At 41.1% G+C, this 21,448-nt stretch overlaps 2 protein-coding genes across 2 annotated transcripts in view; one reads left to right on the top strand and one right to left on the bottom strand.

Annotated features, from left to right (window-relative positions):
- The window catches only part of insyn2a (inhibitory synaptic factor 2A), a 30,343-nt gene extending 20,160 nt beyond the window's left edge, over positions 1 to 10,183 (bottom strand). The window contains exon 1 of the mRNA XM_020644720.3: positions 10,045 to 10,183. The gene's annotated coding sequence lies outside the window, so the exon portion shown is untranslated. The remainder of the gene's footprint in view (positions 1 to 10,044) is intronic.
- The window catches only part of dock1 (dedicator of cytokinesis 1), a 201,673-nt gene that overhangs the window by 112,075 nt on the left and 68,150 nt on the right, over positions 1 to 21,448 (top strand). The window lies entirely within an intron of this gene.

The following is a 21,448-nucleotide window of genomic DNA, read 5'->3' as shown; positions in this document are numbered from 1 at the left end:
CTTTTTAGTACAGTGCAATGCAGCAGATTTCTACAGCATCCTGTCAGTCAACCCTTTTTTTATTTATTGCCTACGCACAGCAGTGCAGGCCAACTTTCTACTGCACAACTTCTTTTTTAACTCCCTGTGAAGAAAGTGGGAACCTTCTTTAAGAGACGAAATAAGAGTGGAATGGAAGGCACCATGGCAATAGTGAAACGAAAAGCAGTAATCCACCGAAGACAAGCTGTTCACAAAAACTTGGAGCATCAATTATCTATTTGTCTTATTTGTGCCATTAGGTTGATTGAGCTGTTAAAGTAGAGGAACGTTCACAATGTAAAAGGACAGGTTGCATATTGCGATACCTAATCCATTTACCTTTCCAATAATAACCCAAGCTGAGCTGCATTTTAAGCATTTCAGCTGAAGACAGTCAGATTTTTTTCCTCCTCCCTCTGACTGTTTGACCATGTGCCCTTTTATTCCCAGACTATTATCTATTCACCAGCCTCGCTGTGCTCTCCCAGTCCATCACTGTCACTGTCCTCTGCATGTTTGTTTAAAGGTTGACATTTTGAACAAGTCTCTGTTACCCTACATTCCTTCTTCAAATTAGGTCAATCATTTGTTCTCTGTTATAAGCTCGGCTGCAAATTCAACATTGCATTTAATTTGTGCAAATTTTGATCTGATAACAATTCCAGAGGCCGATGTGTTGCAAAGCATTACATTCGTAGACATGAATCTCCTTTGTCAGCACAAACAACAACTGTGTTTGGCTTCACAATGCAAACACCCCCTTGGTTTTATATCATATCCTTATTTCAATTAGATCCCTCTTGACATAGCAGCACTGCAGGCTCAATCATGTGTCCCTGGCTCCACATATCTCATTTGCTACCCATTGGGTTCAAGCCGGGTTGACTGTGGCAGCACTCGAATCTCACCTCCGGCTGGAACACCACCCCTTTAGCCTCTTGCATAAACCGCATGACTCATCACACTAGGCTGTAACAACTGCCCCCCTTTTTTTTCTTTTTCTTTTTTTTTTTTAGGGTGGCCGTTTTGGAGTTTTGGAGCCAGCTAGTGAAGTGAACTGACCCACTATTTTCTACCCATTAGGACCTCACTGGATTTTGTGCACATGGCAAAAAAACATTAGACATGTTCACATCTGACCTTATTCTAGCAGCACAGCTCAAATTGGTAACACACTGACACTATGGGTCATTATTTGTTTTTGTTTTGTCAAGGGACAAAAGTACATTTTGTCCATAATGAGAGCCTGTCACAGCGGGTTCTTGGGCGTATTTCCTCTGCTAATTATCCATTCTACGAAGCTTTCCAGCACTCAAGGACAACCCAGATTCCGGCAAAAGTGCAATTCGTTATTCCTTAATGGAACAAAAATGCTCATTTTAATGGCACACACCTTGAATCTAGACACCAGTCCCTACTACATGCATTCAAACAGCACATGAGTCGGCAGTTCTGTGAGTGGCGGTTGCCTAATTGAACTTTGGTCGCTTCAGGTGAAATGTTCAAAGGTGGAAGTTTCAGGGGGCCCTGATTCAACCTGGGGAATGTTTACCTTAACTTTTGAGCCTGACTAATTTTGTTTTATCACTTCTGCTCCACCGAAGGGAAAATTCATTAATATAGCACGCATCACAAAACCAGTGAATTGATTATAGCACGCATCACAAAACCAGTGAATTGATTAAACACTGGGAGTGTGCTGTACATGTCAATTAGCAATAGCTGCATAAACAGCCTTTCTCGTTCAAGTATTGGAAAAGGTAGTTTCTTTGCGCTTCTCCATAATCACTTTATTTTATTTACATGACTTAAATATTCTCCTCATCAATGCACATGTATATCTAGCTGTAAATTAAGCTACTTAGTCATCTATTATAGGCAGTTAACTTTATTAACCTTTAGTTTACCTCTTTTTTTTTGTTTGTTTTGCTTCTGACTTTGTGGTATTACCTTGTAGAAGCTCATTCTTGTAGCAGTGCCACATCTAGGAAGTCGTTATTTTAGTCTTTTTTTTTTTTTATAGGTTTAGTGTTTGATTTTTTTTTTTGTCTGCCTCAGGGCTGCAGCATGTAGCAGGCCTGGTTAAACCCATGCTCGCCAGCTTGCACACAGCCCTGAGTTCAACACCACCCAGCACCTTTGGGATGAACTACAACTCCATCTCTGAGCCAGGCCTCAACACTCAACACTAGTGGTCAACTTCACTCATACTCTAGCTGAATGGGAGCACATCCCTGCAGGATGGTCCCCTGCAGAGAAGATGCAGTTATATTAACATGGTAACATGCTCATGTTTTAAAATGCAATGTTTAACTATCTCATATCATTTAGGCAATACTAGACCAAGATTGTTTTTCAGTCAAATCAGATTTAGCTGTTTAACACAAATACTTCCCAGGTAAGGTGCCCTACCAAACTGAAGTACAAGCCTACATGAGCCTCATGTTTTTACCCGTAAAATGACACAATTTTCAGAAATTAGGCATCAGTTTTTGGCAGGGCAGTAAGCGTTTCAAGCACGTTGTTTTCTTAGAGTTTCATGCCACATCAGAGGCAGTTTTCACCACGTTTCAAAGATAGCTAAGGTTAGCTGCAGCTTGGCTCACAGCCCACAAAGCCCCACCAAAGGGCATAGGAGAAACTTTGATTTTAAAAAGTAACTGCTTCACATAATGTTTATACAACTTTTAAATCAATGTCTGTTTATTTCTCAGAGGTAGTAACCTCTGATGATAGTTCAGCTCAGAACAATAAAGCATTTTTAGACTTAAAAAAGGATTCACGTACGGATAAAATAGAAGCAGCTCAGCTCCCAGCCCCTCCTGAAGTCATGTAGCTGACGAAAACAGTGATTCCGTCTTGTCTGAAGATTTCAATGGTTAACTTTTTGTCACAGCCCAAGATGCAATATTTCGCTATTTATTTATTTATTAAATAAAAAAAATGACTGGAAAACGTTAGCAGCCAGCATTTAGCTTTACAATGATTCAGTGAAACGAATCTTGAAGTCTGCCTTTGTGCTACATGATCAATAGAAACATTCTTTCTACGCAGTTCTATAGAATAACAGCTCAACATCTCTGCTTGAACAAATGAGTGTGGCAGCATCATCCCAGTCATGGTACTTCCAAAGTCTACTGTAATCCAGCTTTATCTGCTCCTGTTTTGTTTTCCTCTTCTCTCTCCTGTCAGCCTCCTCTCATAATTACACGGGGCTTAGTAGTGTTTTGAAAAGTCCTTTGATCTGTCTCTGAAGAGCACTGATTATGCTTTTTTTTTTTTAAAAGAAGAAGACAGCAGGCTCGTAGTTTTCTTTCGATTGTGTCGGTGAGGTCATTTGACAGTGCAGGTTTATTGTTCGATTTTTTTTTTTTTTTTTTTCTGCCTGTCTCAGGGCTGCAGCATGTAAGCAGGCTTGGTTGCACCCATGCTCCCAGGGCGTGATGTGAGGGTATATATAGCCGAGTGATTGACTGTACAGGTCAGCGTTGAGGGATAACAGCAGTGAAGTGCATTAGGCTGACTCCAAACGCAGCAAATCCTTTGTCAGTTAATGGTAGCTTAATGCTGTAAGATGGAATGCCACTGGAAATGACGGGATTTGAAGGGATTGTCTTTCGAGTAATTGTTGCTCAGTCATCATGGCCCAGTGTGCCGTTGCAAAGCACCATTTGACAGATTTCCCCGGAATCATCGTGGAGGGTTACTTTAATGACTAACATCAGGGATCTTTTAAAGTGCTTGTATGAAACGCTTTTATCATTTACTGCGTCCAGTTTTAACCCGCATTACAACTGGAATCTGAGTCATATACCAATTCTTCTATGTTTAATTAAAGCACCGAAACCAGTACCAATCTTTTGTCAAACCAATACCGACAGAGAATCTAGAAGGGAGAGAGGGGGATTCACCGATCATCAATATGGGGGCCAATTTAGAGACATATTAGCTTGAATGAAAACATATCTATCCATCGATTTTGGGAATTATGACTGTAGAATGGTGCTCATCTCTCAAACCAAATAATGCTCTCTTGCTCTTACAATAACATTATAAACTATTAAACCTGTTCTTGTGCATTGTCTGCTCAGCTACAGACCATGCTGAGGGGTTTTAGAATCTACTGTATAATCCACCACCACCCAAATATGGTTTGCTGCTTCTGCATGTTCTGCAGAAGCTTTAACATCCATATATAATGGCAACATACGTACACCAATAAGTACTGAATGGACTGTACTTGTATAGCGCAAAAGCACATTAACACGACGTGTCACATTCACCCATTCACACTCTGATGGCAGATGAGTAGTTTTGCAAAGTGTCTATTAGTATTAACTAATCCCATTCATATTCATTCAAACACTGCTGGCTACGCCACCCTGGAGCAATTTGGGGTTTAGTGTCTTGTCAAGGACACTTCAACATTTGGACTGCTGAATCTGGTATTAAACTGCCAACCTTGAGATTGAGAGACGACTGAATGACTACCTCTGAGTCACAGCCCCCCCCCCCCCCAAAAAAAACCCAAAAAACATAAAAATAAATCCCAAGTTATTTGGTTTTTATTAGGCCTATGTTGTCCAGATTTATGTTGTTCTAGCTCTAGTTAGAAATACATGAAGTATATATTGAAGTAAATGAAGTATATATCTTATATATGTATATATATATATATATATATATATGTATATATATATTTTTTTTATTTTTTTTTTTTTTCCCCCTTGTCACTGTTACTTTGCACAAAGTTGCTCTGCTCATAGTTGATTAATGTTGGGTCTCTGTAAATGATATATGGTTTAGACCTGCTGTTTTTTTAAAGTCTAATGAGATTACATTGGTTATGAATTGGTGCTATACAAATAAAGATTTCTTTATTGTTTGATTGATTGATAAATGGGGTTGTTTAACCTATCGGATGAATCCAGGTTATGTAGCAGAAATGATGATCAATAGTTGTACCATATTCAAGAGTAATTCATATTTACTGTAGAGAGAGGCTTCAGACGTTTACTGAATATCTATATAAACGTGTTTCTCTCGAGGTCAGAGGTCTGACACTGTGACAGATTAGCTGTAAATCCAGAGCACTCAGAATCTCCCTCTATGTTAAGTTTCTACCATATGCACAGCATTACACGGAAAGCTTTGTGTGCGTTACACATGTGTTTTCACATTAATATTAACATTAACATTTGTATTCTTTCCTGTGAGTGAGTGTGTGTGTGTGTGTGTGTGTGTGTGTGTGTGTGTGTGTGTGTGTGCGAGAGAACGAACAGCTGCGAGAGACACTGCAGTTATAGCACAAGACATTACACAGGCCAACAGCCTCTCATTGAGCCTCTCGAGCCTTCGAGTGTGTGCTGTATGCATTCTTTGTGATTTCTTACCAACCTAATTGTGTATTCTGCTAGAAGTGAAGATCATGGAACATTTCAGTATACTCTTTGTCAGTCTGATGCTGTTTCCATCCTTGGACTGCAGCCTACGGACATTGCGGCCTTATTATTTTTCACTCACTTTGTCCCCGCTGAATCCTTCATGTTTTCTTTATTTCCTCACTCTCTGTAGTTAGTTGGCCTTGTTTTCCATGCTTTAACCCAGGTGGGTTTTCTGGTTACTAAATGAATTCACATAAAGCCTGTCAGTGAACATACAAGCCGGATGGAGATCAGACCTGAGGAAAGGATGTGTGCTGCAGAGGCTGCCTGTTCTAATCAGAATGCATTGGATCACTCTCTCCTCTCCTCTTCTCCTCCTCGTTCTGCAGAACATAATATGCCTCTTCTTTTTGTTTGTCCTCTTTTTTTGTTCTCTTCCTCTCTCTGTCTCTCTTTGCCTTTGTTGCTTTCTCTCTTGGTATCTCTCTCTCTCTCTCTCTTTCTATTTCCCCTCTCTCTTTACCTTCTAGACACACTGAGGTTTCAAAGCTGATGGGTAACTAGAGATCTCCCCTGCTGCTCTCAGATTCCTTCCAGTCATCCCTGGCAAAGGGAAAAATAGACACACGGGCACAGCCACACACTATGATGGAATAGAAAAGGGGAAAAGACTAGAATAAACAGGTGCAGGGAGGAAAGGATGTCGAGTTTTTCGCTGTGCTTGGATGGAGAAGAATTGAACATGAGTGAAAGAGATGGTGTTGGAGAGGGAAGGATTAGCCATGGAGAGGGATCCATGGACAAATTGAGGAAAAGACTCGAGGGAAGGGAGACAGCAAAAGCCATCCTGTCTTGTCGATAAGATGCTTTTTTTTTGTCAGCTCAAGTGAATCCTCGGAAAACCATACAGGCATTGTACAGGGAGAGACTGTATGCAGCGGCTTTACATTGAACAAAGCTGACATTTTAAAATGTCCTATTAAGACCTTCCTCTGTGTGAAGAACTCTTTATAGATCATGGATAAGTTAAGGTCCAAATTGTATATATTTGGCAATAAGGTGGATCCACGTTTTAATATCTAAAACTTAGTTTGAGTCCATAAAGTCATTCTTAACGACAGGCCACCTGTTCTTCTTTTTTTTTTAAGTTTCTGGTAATGATTTGATAATAAGGCTATGTCACAAGATTTCAATGATAATGTATCTTTGACCAGAAAATCCCAAAGGCAGCGAACAAAAGGACTAACAGATGGAGGTAACATGTTACAACATCGATGTAACAGTCTTAAGGATGTAACAGTCAAAGACAGGAAAAGGGACGCGCTGTATATTATAACTTCAGAAGGACTCTGGTCAATATCCCTATAAAGGTTTATATTCATATTAGACCTATCATCACACATGATAGTTATCTCTGTCATGTAAACCTCCCACTGCAGAGATCATTTTTTATTTTAAAAAAAATCAATGTTTTATTTTTGGTTTATTTTTTTTACAAGAGCTTAGGGCCACAAGTGATCAGTATTGAAATGATGAGTCGTCTCACAGAAACTCACTTTGACAGTGTTTCTCTGAAATCGATCAGTAGTTTGACTGTAATCAAGCAAAAGTGCAAAACAATTCCTAGCGTAAGCTTCTCAAATGTAAGAAATGTCTGATTTTTTTCCTCTCGTTTATATCAATGGAAATTGGCTTTCTGGGCCATTGGAAGACGGAAAGAAGGAAATTTTTATCAAATACAAAAACAATCGGATACATTTTTGATGCATGGGTTGTGTCTTGCAGCTTCAAACGTAATGAAAAAGGACACTCCAAATGTCTGCAGACTTTTCTTATTCCCTTTAAAACAGAAAACTCCTCAGTTGTTCTGCCTCTGGGTCTGCAGGAGCCCCAGCTGACTAGGCCCTTACTGCAAAGCAAGGGGAACACACAAACACATACACACACACACACACACCAGTGAACACTGATGAAAACACCCAGGTGGGATCAGGTGCACAGCAGCTTCTTCTCTGTGCAACAGATGTACCTTGAGTGGCGTTGTCTAAAGGCTCCGAGGGAAACAATGTGACTCTTAACAAGTAATCCTATTAGCAAATAAAAAGTAACATCTGGCTTGTTCCAGAAGCAAGACATTGTTTTGTGGGAATTTGTTTTCTGGTTGAATTAGTACACCCTTCCCCCACAAAGCATGCAGGACCACCAGAGGCAAAAGCCCAAAAAGTTCCCCAAAATTCACTGCCATTTCTTTTGCTGTGTGTGTGTGCAGGACATCCATACACTGTAAAAAAAAAATTAAAAAAAGTTTTAAAAAAAGTTTGTCATAGTAACTCAAAATTCTGTGTCAAAGTTAAAGGTCATAATTATTCTCCTTTTCAACCAGTTTAAATAAGTCTCCGAGCTCCCCAAAACATGTCTGTAAAGTTTCTAGCTAAAAATCCACTTGGATCCTGTATTTGATCATGCCTGTAAACCCCTTTAATTCAGCCCTGCTCAAAACAGGCTGTTTCTGTGTCTGTAGCTTTAAGTGTAAATGAGCTGTGTTCACCCAAGCCCCTCTCTGGAAGGGCTTGGGTGGCTCAGGTGTTCCTGCACCATGCCCTTTTGTTTACGGTGAGAAGGCAGACTCAGAGGGCAGAACAAACACCTAGCTGTGGGAGTATTACCCGCCTGGGGGAGGGGTTACTGCCCTTTGTGATGTCACAAAGGGAAAATCTCCAAACGGCCTGTTTGAGCACACATTTTCTGAAAAGTGGACTTATCTCATAATTGAGGGCTTTGTAGACAGACGAGCGATACATATTAGTGTTAGAAAAACATGGTGAAGTGTATTTTGATAATGTGACCTTTAATGTAAACATTATGATGACTCAATATTTTGTGTTAGTCATCCCAACCGATGAAAAGTCTTCCAACGTACAAAAATTATTCATCTGAATTGAAGAAAACAATGACATACCTTATAATAAAGTTAACTCAACTACCACAGTATAATTAAGAGGCCGCTATCGTCAGTGGCTCTATAGAGCAGTGATTACTGATGTGTCTTCACACTCAAATGTTCCATAGTTTTAGTCCTGCTTGGACATGGATGATCTTAAAAATACAAGTTAAGTGAAATAAAAATTCTGAGTTTAAATTCAGTCAACTTAAAATCTTTCCTACAGTGTATTCCAAAAAGCTTTGTTCTGCTGTTTTGCCTGCATGCACGTCTGCGTGTGGAGAGATCGTGCACCTTTCTTGTGTACGCATACGTAGCAGAACACTCTTCTTCTTCCTCCTCCCTTTTGGTTTGAGGTGCACACAGATATCTCTGAATCCTAAAAATAAAGATTAGCTTTGAAGCAGTGGGCCTTTTCACGCCCATCACTCCTGGACGGACGTGCCCAGTGCTTAGAAGGTTAGAGGATGACAGGTGGTGAGGCAAAAAGGGGAACATGTCAATCTATTTCCATCCTCACCTTGTAAATGTTGTCTAATTGTATTTCCGTTGGCATAAATCAAGCTGCAGGTATGAGAATTCTCTCCTGCAGCAGCCCTATCTGTTCTTTCTCACAATCTCTTCTCCCCTTCCTCTTTATATCTCTTTCTCCTTCTTTATCTGCGTCTGTTTCCCTCAGCCCTGCTCTCGGTGTGTGCAGAAAGTGAAATAGAGCAGAGGGGAGATGGTATCAGAGTGCTGATGTACGATATGGTCGGGGTGGAGGAGCACAGAGAGCGATGGCAGGAGGTTTGCCGGGATGTGTGGGAGTGACACACGTTTTTGCGCGACTGAAGGACAGAGAAGATGAGAAGGGGATAGCAGCAGGCAACTGACGCTCCTTCCCTCTCTCTCTCCCCCCTCACACACACACACACACACACACACACACACACACACACACACTCGGGGCTTCACGTACACACCACATGCTTCAATAATCTGTGAGGAGATTGTGACTTCGACTAGTCTATTAATCAAGATAAGGGCTTAGTTAAGGTCCTTGATCAGATGCAGACACCCAGCTCTCATTACCCATTCATCTGTGCTGCAAGCTTCCAAAACACTCTTGCCCTCTAACATGCAACAATTCTGCAATTTGTCTCCTGGTTTAGACATCAGTGGCTTTTATGTAACGCTCACTCAGCCGCAAAACTGAGAGGAAATGCAGCATCATGCAAGCTCTTGACAGAGGCACTGTTTTTTTTTGTTTTTTTTCTCCCAGCGATGCGAGTCAGGTGAAATCTGGATCAAAAACCCTTCTGGAAAACAGGGAACTTAAACTGCTAGATGTGAGCATTTTTTACCTGAGATGTTTGAAGTTGTTCAAACTGCCTGAATTTATACTTGAACTCCAGCTCATCCCACAACCACAGCCTGAAATGTCCTCCTCCCACTTCACCCCAGCAGAAACAACTAAGCAGATCATTCAGAGCTTTACCTCCTGTCATTCTCCACACGTCTTTGATATCTGCTCACCCGACTAAAAGGGGAAAATCTCCCCGGAACACATTCCCATATGTATTATCCCGGGCTCAGCCCCGCAGAGCGAGCAGAAGATCCCCCTCAGATTTCCCTCCTCCAGAGGTTATTGAAGTGACTTTCCTGTGTGCAGCTGCAGACTGAGAGGTGAAACACAGGAAAGAAACTGTGACTCACCTCAGACTGTGAATTACTGACGTGTAGGATGCGATAGCCTAGATCCCTTTTTGTGCCCATGCATGCCTGTTTCCCTGGTGGATTAGAGGCTGGAAGAGGAGGTTATGCCATGGCAGAAGTTAAGAGGACCGGCGGAGAGGCGACGGAGCAGCTGCAGCAGCGGTGGCAGTAGTTGGAGGAGTTGTTGCACATCGGTGTCCGCTCATCCAGAGGCGTGAGGTCCCTCTCAGCCCCAGTCAGACAACACTCCCCCCCACCCCACCCCTCTCTCTTTTCCTTGGTTCCCCTTTCCTTTCCTTTCCTTTCTCTGCACGACTCAGACAGGAGCTCTCTCACTCACTCACTCACTCACTCACTCACACACACATACATGCGCACACACACACACACACACACACACTCTCTCACACACACACACACGCACGCACACACATACGACGGCTGAACTCCGGGCGCCTCAGCGACAGAGCCCACGCAGGCAGAATATCCCCATCATGCCGCCGCCACAGTGCTCCTCTCTGGCTTTCTCCGCTGTTCTGCGTGTGTGCGACCGAGTGTGTGTGAAGAGAGAGAGAGAGAGAGAGAGAGAGAGAGAGAGAGTAAGAGAGAGAGATTAAGCGAAAGTGGGAGGGAGCATTGGAGAGAGAGTGTGAGGGAGAGGGAGGAGGGGAGGTTGCAGAGGAGAAAGTACTGCTCCGGTTTTTTGGCTACATCTGGCAGGTCCATGTATCATCTCTTTTCATCTCGTCATCACTTACAGCAGTTTTGTCAGTGTCCTTATATAAGAATGCTTTAGTTTCTACGTCAGAAGCAGAATAATTGGTTTCCAACTTTTAGCGGATCTGTCAGGGCTCTGTTTTTCATCACAGGTGTACAGCCCTGAGAGCGAGTATTTGTCCTTCGAATGAAAGACACGGTTCAGTTCTTAAACATTTGAGGTTTCACACACACACACACACACGTACACAAATCTCCTGAAAAATTTCAGGGTGAGCTGCATGTGTGAACTCAAATAGCCAAATTTGTCACCCCGGGGGCTACCCAGACTTTTTCCTTACCAGTCCCTTAGTCATTTTTTATGCATGAACTCGCGGGTTAGCTGATGTGTGAGCACAGCTGGAAGTACAGTATTCAGGAAAATTCACCGTGAGCAAGTAGGAGGGGCTGATGACGTCAAACGACAGGTATCATTGCGCCATTTCTGCGTCGTCCTTTTTCTTTCCGTCATGTCCTGCCTTCTGAGATCCCTCGCCCGTCAGACTGTCGGGGAAAAAAGGTTCCCGCTGGGGAAATCCAGATGTCAACAAGCAACGCAAAGAGCTATTGAGTGATGTTTTATTCCAAGTCCATTCAGTCTCTGGCATCACAACTTTATTCTTTGTGTGGGAAGAAGATTCCATCTGCTTGTTTGCCTAATCTCCTCCTTGTTGGTATCCATCTGTCCATCTGTCTTTGGCTGGTTAGTAGTAAATACAGAGAATGAGTTTTGCCACTTTAATTTTTGTCCTTGCTTATTGGATTTGTTCAGCGAACAGCATAAATAAGAGAAGGTTTCAGTCTTGTTTCATAGCCATGATCATGTCGAATTGGAGCTGTTAATGGCTGGTTGGCTCACCTTCACTCAGAGGGAAACCCCAAGTCCTCCTTTCAGCCTCAGGTACCATGGTAATGAGCTGCAGCTCTCCAGACAGCAGCTGCTGCTAGATTTATTTGCGTGTTTCTAGATGTGTGTGTGTGTATTTCTTATATAACCTCTGATTCGGGGAAAAAAACTAAAACATCACACAGCCAACAATTTCACCATAGCTCAGACCTGAGGGGAATTAGCTGGTGTTTATGGTGGAAATCAAATCCACTCGTCAAAATTAAGATCTTGTAAAGATTCCAGGAGTGGCAGAGATAGATCATGTAAGTCAACGATTTATAGATAAATGCGAAACCTTTTACAAACTTTTCAGCATCAGCTCGAAAACCCATTTGGGCCTCTTTCTTCTGGTGGATCCCCCAAGCCCCCTCCCAACCACCTAGCCACTAAAAGTAAGCAACACTGAAGTTGCCAGAAGGTCTGTATAATAATAATTATTATTATTTTTATAATCGTTTCAGCCACCTAGACATATGGAAACTAGGAATTGAGGGGAAAAAAATGTTTTACATGTACTTTATAATACTATTGAAAATGGATTAAGAAATAATGGATCTTTTGAATAGGTGTCTTGTCTTTAAACTCAATGAGGAGAAAAAAGTATAACCGTAACCCTAACCCTAAAATAAGCATGAGTGAATTCCAGACCCTTTTAATCTAGTCACGATAAAGTCGAGATTATTTGCACTTACACCAAACACAACATGCTTAATGAACATCAGATAAAAGACAGTTGGAAATTACCATTTGATTTATGGTTCACGTATATTTGACCTAATCTATTGGAAATCGAAAATGTAGCTTCAACAATGCCAGAGAAAAGTCATATATTACCAATATATACCAAATATGTGTTGTCTTTTTTCCCAATATTCCTTTCTGCATAATCAATAAATAACTGAATGATGATTTTTATATGGCAGTCAAGTTAAGCTCATTAAATGATCAATCAAGCTCCATCATTGTCATGTTCAGACCGTACAATTGTAGCATAAAAGAAGCAAACAAATAATTGAGCATTGCAGTGGTTGTTTTATTTCTCTAAATACAGAGAAGAGAAGTTGTCTTGTTTTGTCCATTCTCTCTTGTTTGTAGTAAAAGAATACTTGACAGCTCTGTGAATGTCAAGCACACAAATCTATTGCAGGCAGTTGGGCAGCAGCTGATCCAGCTGTGGAAGAAAGTCCCAAAGAATTGTTTGAAGAATAGAAAAGGAGACGTGACTGAATCGCATTTGAGTCTCTCTTCAACCTTCAATCTATTAGACCTCCTTCCTTGTTTATCCCTCTCTTCCAAACCTCTTTGCCACACGTTACTAATAGGAAAGATTTGTTATTCTTTGCCCTCCCTGCCGCCTCATCTCACTCCTACAAGGTGACATAAAAAATCCCTGCTTTCTGACTTGAAGGTGCTGAACTCACACTCTCAACATGATTTTGCTTCTAGTTCGGGAGTTACATATTTGCTTCACAGCCTTGTTATAGCGCTGTGAGGCAACAACAAGCTGCACTTTTGACTCCCAAACAAAGCTGAATGATGTTTGTAACAGTTTGACCTTGGAGCGTCTTCGTGCTTGGCAAGTGTCTGAGATTTGAACCCAGGGTTAATGGCATTTGTTTAATGGATCAAACTCCTCTGGGAGGCGATGACTGCTGTATTTGGGGGGGGTTAGAAAACACTGCCATTTTTCTTGTATTGGAATCTGCTCAGTGATCTGCTTGTGTAAGCAAAGCGTTTCTCAGATGGATAAACTGTTGGCGGTGGAGAAGTCACTGAAGTGACTCTCCTCTGATATCGATTCCATTACCTCAAAGCCCGGCCCTCAGGGAACGTGTCTTTGATGTCCTTGTCCTCTGCATGTTCGGCATACGTAAGGATGTGGTCTATGATAGACCCACATCCAGAGCCTGTTGGCAGTGTGACGACCCCCGTTAAATACCACAGAAGTGTCCCTAATGTTCGTTATCAAGGAGATGCAACAAATAATACAGAAGTTCTTCCTCTTACATTCGCTTTTATATCATTGTGTAACTTGTTATGCAATACAAACACCTTTAATGATATGGAATATTTATCGAGGGTCTCTCTTCCCGGAGAGCAAAATGTATTTTTAGTTTGTAGTCACCTTTTCTATCTTCTAGACTATTTAGGGTCATAATGGCACAAAAAGATGCTCCAAGCAAAGTGCAACATGGGACCAAATGTAGCAGTTGGCTTACTGTACGTCACATAAATATATTGGGATGTTAAACAGTATAGAGCTTAAATGCGGCGTTGCATGAAAAAACAGATTATCGGCCCCTTAAACGCCCGGGAATATTTAAGATTCCCGGCAGTGAATGGCCGTTTACATCGAAGTTTGCATATGCTGTTAATTGGCGTGAAGGTACCTGGGGGGAGGGGCAGAGGTTCAAGCAGCAGGTGGGGTTCGAATGGCTCTCAATAGCATTTCAATATCACTGGTGTCCTGCCTTCCTGACCTCCCCCACACCCTCAACCCTTCCTTAATGACCCCCCCACCCTCCTCCCCAAATGTAAGACATGTTAAACCCTTTTGTTTCTGAATAATTGAATGATGCAATCCTGGATGTTCTTTACTAAAATCAGAAATGTTGGATTTTTTTTTTTTTTCCTCAGAAAAAAATATTACAAATGTTTAGACAAAAGAATCCACCTTTCACGACAGCCCCATAAAATACCTTGGCTGATCCAACAGACTTTTCCAAAACAAAACTCTTTTGTGATTGGACAGTAGATCTGTTGCTATTGTTCTTCATTATGCTGTTTCCTTCCATCATCCCAGTGTCTTTTACTCCTAAGAAATCTGCTATGAATCTGTTTTCCTGAGAACAAACACAATGAGTTCCTAGAATGCTACTTTTCTACTGATACAGGTTCGATAAACATAAAACTTATCATTTTAGTACCCTCACAGTTTCTCCAGTCTATCCTCTGGGATGTGAGTGCATTCGTCCTCACAGAGAACCTAGAGTGTGGTGTATGGAGACATATTACTAGACAGTGGGGGAAGAGAGCTGTCAATTTATTATAGCTCAGATCTTGTGGCAATCGTATAAGAAAAAGGGAAGTTTTCTGTGTGTGTGTGTGTGTGTGTGTGTGTGTGTGTGTGTGTGTGTGTGTGTGTTATTCTGTTTGCGTGTCCCTGTGTGTCTATTTCATCTTGACAGCCAGATATGATGTGTCTGCCGTGCAGCAGCGTTGCCCCAGTGAGTCTCAGAGTGAGAAGCTGAAATTGTGCCTAGCAGATACGTCAGCCACAGTCTGTCCTCATCTGCTGCAGTCTTTTGGTCTTTTCATCAAACATGTGTACAAAGCCCGAGCTGTCCCAAAAAAAACTGAAAAATTGAGACTTGAGATTGAGACAAAGTGATTAAAGGGGATGACTTCAACCCAATTTTATCCTTTTAAGGTTTTAAGGACTTGGAAATTAAACATTGGTGTACTGGCAGCACAAGAATGGTGTATTGCCTGTAAAATAAAGGGAGCATTTTTCCAAATTTGATCATTTTAATGGTTTAAGGAGATGGAAATTAAGCTTCAGGGCACTTGCAGGTTTTTTTTTTTGGTTTTTTTAGCAGATTTGGTATCACCAATTCTAATTTTTTCTCAGAAATGTCAGGACAAGTCTGAATTTTGGGTTCTGCTTCAGACCGGCTCTCTGTCAAATTCTGAATTTTTCCAAAGACATGTTTTTTTTTTTAGCTGGTTTTGACCTTTGATGACAACTAGTCTTTGTTATCTGGACAGAATGTTACAGGTACCAAGGCCTGACAATGCAACACTGACCTACAAAAAAAAATCCCCGTCATGCTTCAAGCCGTCCACACAATCTACCACACTCACTGGGAAATTGCCAAAAACACGCTTTTCCTTTCCTGTGAATGATGTATGCTTGGCATTGGACTCCCAGACCCTTCTTTGAAGAAGAAAAGAATGTCCTTGGCTCAATGGGCTTTCCTGTTTAAATTAAGGTGTCTGTTCAGGGAAGTATAATGCTTTGATGTGTTCGAGTGTGAAAGTGCTTCCTGGAGCTTGTCTAAGTTGGATGCTGTCTTGGTGAATGGCACAACAGGTCACTTTCATGGCCGGCTGCCCAGGTTCTCCATGGTTATTATTTATCCTTATGTATTCTGAAGTGTTTATTTGGATGTCACAATGCATTACGCCCGATGCTGCTGAAGACAGAAAATGAAGTGTAAATGGTTTCAGCTGGCTGTGAACAAGTCCTCCTCTCTTTTCCGTTGGCTGACCCGCCTGCCTGCCACCTTGCTGGCTTGATGTCGGAGCCAAGTGGGCTCGCTGTTGAGTCCTGCTGTAGCCGCCAAGTACATCACATGTGTCAGCTCTGCCTCCCTCTGACAGGCCTGTGTGAAATGTGCCCAAGTGCCATTGCTGTTCAGGTGTCTTTGTTCATTCCCTGCATTGTTAGGCTGTAAGTAATAGTGGTGTGTCAAGAAAAAAAAGGAGAATCTTGGCAGCTTCAGGCAGAGTAGCAATAAGACCCCATAAACTTTATTTAACTTTAGACCAACTAAAATGAATCATTACTGCTCATAAATACAATAGTGGTACGTTTCTCTTCAGGTGTGTTACTTATCAATGTTTGACTGCGGGATCATGATAATTAGTTCAGTCCAAAAGTGAGTACCCGCCCCAGATGTGTTGAAAAACCAAACCCTGTCTTTCAAGGGTTCATAACATTCCCTATAGAAGATTTCTCCGTTGGAAAATATCTACTTGTGTCCTTTTGCACAACTAAGGAGCACCCGTTCATCTGTTTCTGGTGAATCTCAGCTCAAATGTAAATAGTAAATCACACAAAGGCTGTAGTCTGGTTTACCACTGCAGTATGAACCTGGGAAATTATCAGATTTTTAGTCAAAACTTTTCCACAAATTATAATAGAAGTAACAAAGCATATTTTATCAGGTCCAAATACTTGTTCACGAACAAAGGTTGGATCAGTCATATCTAATGCATCACAAGTAAGTCAAATGTTGATGCCGATAGGGTTTAGTGACTCAGCAAATTTGATGCTTGAGTGAAGTGAATTCCGCTTGTTCCAACTTGCATTTTACATGTAAATTAAAGCAGTTAAGCAAAAGCAAGATTGGTCAGGTCCGCATGTCCAAATAGATAGATGGATAAACCTGATTGTCTTTCCTTTTTAAATAAATAAATGTTGGATCAATCATATCTGATGAATCCCAGAAAGTAAGTACAATCTTGATGCTGATAGGCTTTAGTGACTCAGCAAATTGGATGCTTGACTGAAGTGAACTTAGCTTGTTCCCACTTGCACTTTTTCTTTCAATCAATTGTACTAATTTGTGTTGAATACTTATTATTATCAGGTAACAGTGAAGTGCCATCTTGACAATCCCCTTGTAATGTGTTATTTGGAGGAGAAAAAAAATCAAAATGAACTATAAAGAATATTGTTCTCCAACAGGTTCTTAAAAGAAGGAAGAAACCCTAACAAGGTGATAACATAAAAGAGTCTTCTCTCCCCCTAAAGTCGTTTCTCTCTAACAACTCCCTTGCAGCTAATTATCCTACTTATCCCACTCAAATTTGACAAAGAATTTCTGATTTGAAATGATTTAATTGATTTAAAACTGTCTGTTAGATTCTCCAATTCAACCGGCTTCCATGGCAACTATGAACCTGAAAGCCTCTTTAACTGAGCCTACTTATCTTATAAATCTTACAGTAAACTGAAAAATTCCACTGATTATAGAGCAAGACAGATTTAACCAATTACAAGAATCTCTTTAGCAGCACATTGGCGGTTTTTGCTTGAAAGCTACCATTTCACCTTTTAATTTGAATTCCCCTTCTACAAATGGCCTCAGTGGAATTTCTTGAATCGCAGCTCTTTGGCGCTATAAGCGCCCTCTCTCTCTCTCTCTCTCCCTCTGAGTGACAAGGTGAAGTGAGGAGAATACAAATTGAGATCTAATTGTGTGCTGCTCTTTGCCTCTTCCAGCTAAACCCATCATCCTTCACTAAATGCTTATTTTTTTTATCAGGAGATTTTTTTTTTCCACACTGAAACCCTGCATGACACAGTGTGGATCTCTTGTTTTTGCATAGGAGTGTCTTCCTTCTTCTCATCAACCACAGGAGATTTGTATTTATTTTTTTGCACATGTGACTTTGGCCGTAATAAGCCAGTAAATGTATATTTGATCAGAGTTGAAGCTAATAGAGAGAAATAAGACATTACTCCCCATCTCTCTACCCCCGTTTCTCTTCATCTTTCTTCTCTTCAGTTTTCTACTCCTCCAGAGACAGTATGAGGCTCGGTCTACACCCCGCCAGAAACTGCCCCGCCATCTCCCCACCGGCTTAATTAAAGGCTTAAAACAATGCTGTGTTTATAAGGAGACCCTTCACTATGAGAGCAAACATCAATTTCAGCTTCTCCGCTGTCAGGCACTAAAGTAAGATGAATGATCAGAGAGAGGCGTATGATGGATCTGGTCCTGCCCTCTAATCACCACTTTTTTCATTTCCGCTTAGATTCTGCCTCTTTTGCCTTCCAGGGTAAGATGGATAAGGAGGAGGGAAAAAAAAAAACAAGATGGATAAGGAGGCTGGGTTTTTGTTAAAAAAAAAATAATAATCTGCAGCATCTGGACTCTGTGATAGATATCAAGAGTAAAGTGTTAGTTGATTGTTGTTTGGTTTGAACATATTTCTTGAGATAAACGCTCAAAATATACGACAGCTCAATTGGCAGCCATTAAATGATTGACTTTGGGAAGCCACTTGAGCCTTTTAGTCCTGTCCCTTACATGCTTTATCATCTCCAGTGGAAGCTCAAGGTCTGCTGCCCCTCTTAGCATGCACTCAAAGTGTAACGTACCTCTCTCTAATACACCTGAATCAAAGTTGATAAGCCTCTTTTCATTTATAGAGGTAACCCTTCTTTTTTCTTTACTTTCTTTTTTCTATTTCCATCCAGCATTTTCCTTTTCTGGAAAAAAAACAAACCCTAAATAAGTAAAAATGCTGTTCCAGTACAGTATCTGTGCTTGGTTTATCCCAGCGATATATGAAAATGGAAATGAACCGTGATGGAGACAGGCTGACCTTTGAGTTCTTCTGGTTCAGGACTCACTGTGATGGACCTGTGGAGTCAGCTCCATGACAGGAAAGGCCAAAACAAGTTCCCACTCTGCACCCATCAATTCAATGCTCGAGGACACCTGAACTCTCCCATTCACCATCACGCCTCGCGTCTCTATTTCTCACATTCCTCCTCAACAGCTGGTGCAGCATGTGTTCCTGTTCCACATTTAGCCTTTAATTGCTGCACGGTGAAAAAAAGATGCATATTCCCTTTTCCGGGAGGGAATCTCTGTCTGTCTGTGGCTTCAACTCTTAAACCTAAACCAAGCTGGGAACGAGGAAGATAGATCCCCTTTACCTCTATTTAATTTGCCATCAGGATTTGCCTGCTCATCCTACCCCCTCTGGCTACAATTACATTTGTTCAGAGGCTTAAGGTTCATTCATGAGCAACACATTACAGCAAAAAAGCAATAGTAACATTGGCATATGCATGCCTGTGCTGTTGGCAGCCATGATTGAACATTGGGAGTAAGCTTAAGGGGCTTACTCTACTGTAAAGAGGTGCTGGAGCCTCATGGCAAGTCCCACACTAAGGCTTACAGCATGTAAAGTTTGCTCTGAAGGCTCTTTATCTAGAGGATTCGTTCAAAGCTTGAAGAGATTGAAAGAAAAGAATGAACGAAAAGAACCGAGGATACCCTCCAGCTGATCTCGTCTCTCTGGTCTGCGTGGTGAGGAAAGTGCAAATGACTTCTTAAGACCGCGGGCTGCTTTGAAGATCTTTCTCCTTTTTATTAATAAAAGTGACTGCCCGATGGGAGGGGAATTGCACCGCCCCTTATGCCAATTACACTCAAGGATGTGGGAGATTAGAGTTTTAATGAAGAAAGATGGGTTCAACACCCCACCCCCAGGAAACAAGTCCTTGAATAATCCCGCTTCTACCAGGGAACTCAGATTCCTCCGCAGCTAACCTTCCTTTAACCACATTTTATTGTTCAGATATCTACATCCTTTGTTCTCGAGTTAAGTGAGTAAGATGCCATCTTTTGACACCCTTCATACGCACTTGGCTCGTTTTTTTTTTCTTTCTACTCAGGCTCTGTATATGTTTGTCTTCTGTAATGCTTACAATCTGAGGCTGTCTGAGGCTTACATGCCCTCGAAGATGAAAGAGTCTTGCCCTCTGTGCTTTAGAAAACATTTCCATATTCATTTAACATGAGTCACACTGGTTGCTGTGAAGCATTACTGATAGGGAAGAGAAGCAGTCATCAGCACCACGTATAAAAAGAAAGAAAAAGGTAAAAAAAATACATGAATAAAACATTCTTGAATTAGTGATTGGTTTTTTTTGCATGATACTTTAGTTTTCGCCGTGGTTAGCATCAATGCTACGCTTATTTATTATCATGATTAACATGGTGTTTAAAAAAAAAAAAAGAAAACGTATTTCTGGAAAAACAGGAAAACAAATTGTAGCAAAGGTTCAGGTAAGGTGAAAGCGTGTGTGTGTGTGAGTGTGTGTGTGTGTGAGTGTTCAGCATGGTTTCAGCCTGGCTGTGCTTTGGTGGGTCAAGCTAATTACAGCTCAAGGAGAGGTTCTCCAGCGAAACAGAATGCTGTGTGTGAGGATTAACTACCATGAAGCAGCTGAGTTATATCAAACGCATGAGGGCTGCACTAATAGCATCCTCACTCCACAGAGGTACTCCCTGTCCAGATGAAAGTCCCAACCTAAGCTGTGTTGAGGAATGATATTCACACGAGGAAGACTTGTTAGGATTATTGAACCTCTGATACAATACCGGATGCTAAAAAGTCTCTTTAAATATGTCGTCAAATTCTCCGTTTCTCACAGTTTACTTCTTTTGTGATATTTTGATATAGATGTATGTCTTGGAATAGGTCAGCCCCACTCTCAGATATAAAGCGTGCCTTCAGTAGTTGTTGAATTTTGAGATAGGCAGTCGGCTTGAATGCCTGTGCATCTAAATTCTTATCAGACCTAATACTTATTAATCTGGATGTGCTCTCATGCATTCTGTGACAAAGCAGTTTTAATGACTTCCTCTTATCTTCTGATGTATTATCTTTGATTAGCGGGTTGAGGTAAAACTGTCTCTGAGTATTCAAATTAGAACGCCGTGTGCACTTTTTCTTCCAGGGTGTATTATGCAAATGATTGCTCGTGGAGATTTATTTTCAAAAGTGTATTGCGTCTTTTGTTTGTTTTTTATGAGCCTGAAGCACTTACAACTACAACCCCTACAACTTTCCCGTTGGTGTTTTTTTAGTAGTTGTTATTATACCACTAGAAATAATTAAATAGCCTCCAATACAGAAGCCTGAAGTGCGGACTTGGTAGTCTGCTAGTAGCACAGCTAATGCACCAACCTGATACGATATTTAAAAGGCAAAAAAATATATATATATTTATTATTTTTTCCACTCCAACAGAGTAGTCTTCATAGCTGTAACTTTAATCTTTTGCCTGCCACGTAGCAACTACTCTTTTAGAGAGGAATAAGAAAACAGTGGGTTGATAGCGGAGAGTAAAACATCAGTTTAAGCTAGCATAATGTTAGCAAACAGTTATCTTTTGATTCACATATTTTAAGCTATATTTTTTTTATTTAGAAGTAAGATAAAAACAGA

This window comes from Labrus bergylta, chromosome 21, assembly GCF_963930695.1.
Source record: "Labrus bergylta chromosome 21, fLabBer1.1, whole genome shotgun sequence".
Taxonomy (NCBI): Eukaryota; Metazoa; Chordata; class Actinopteri; order Labriformes; family Labridae; genus Labrus; species Labrus bergylta.
The sequence above is the reverse complement of the archived record's forward strand: the minus strand, read 5'-3'. Positions and strand labels throughout refer to the sequence as shown.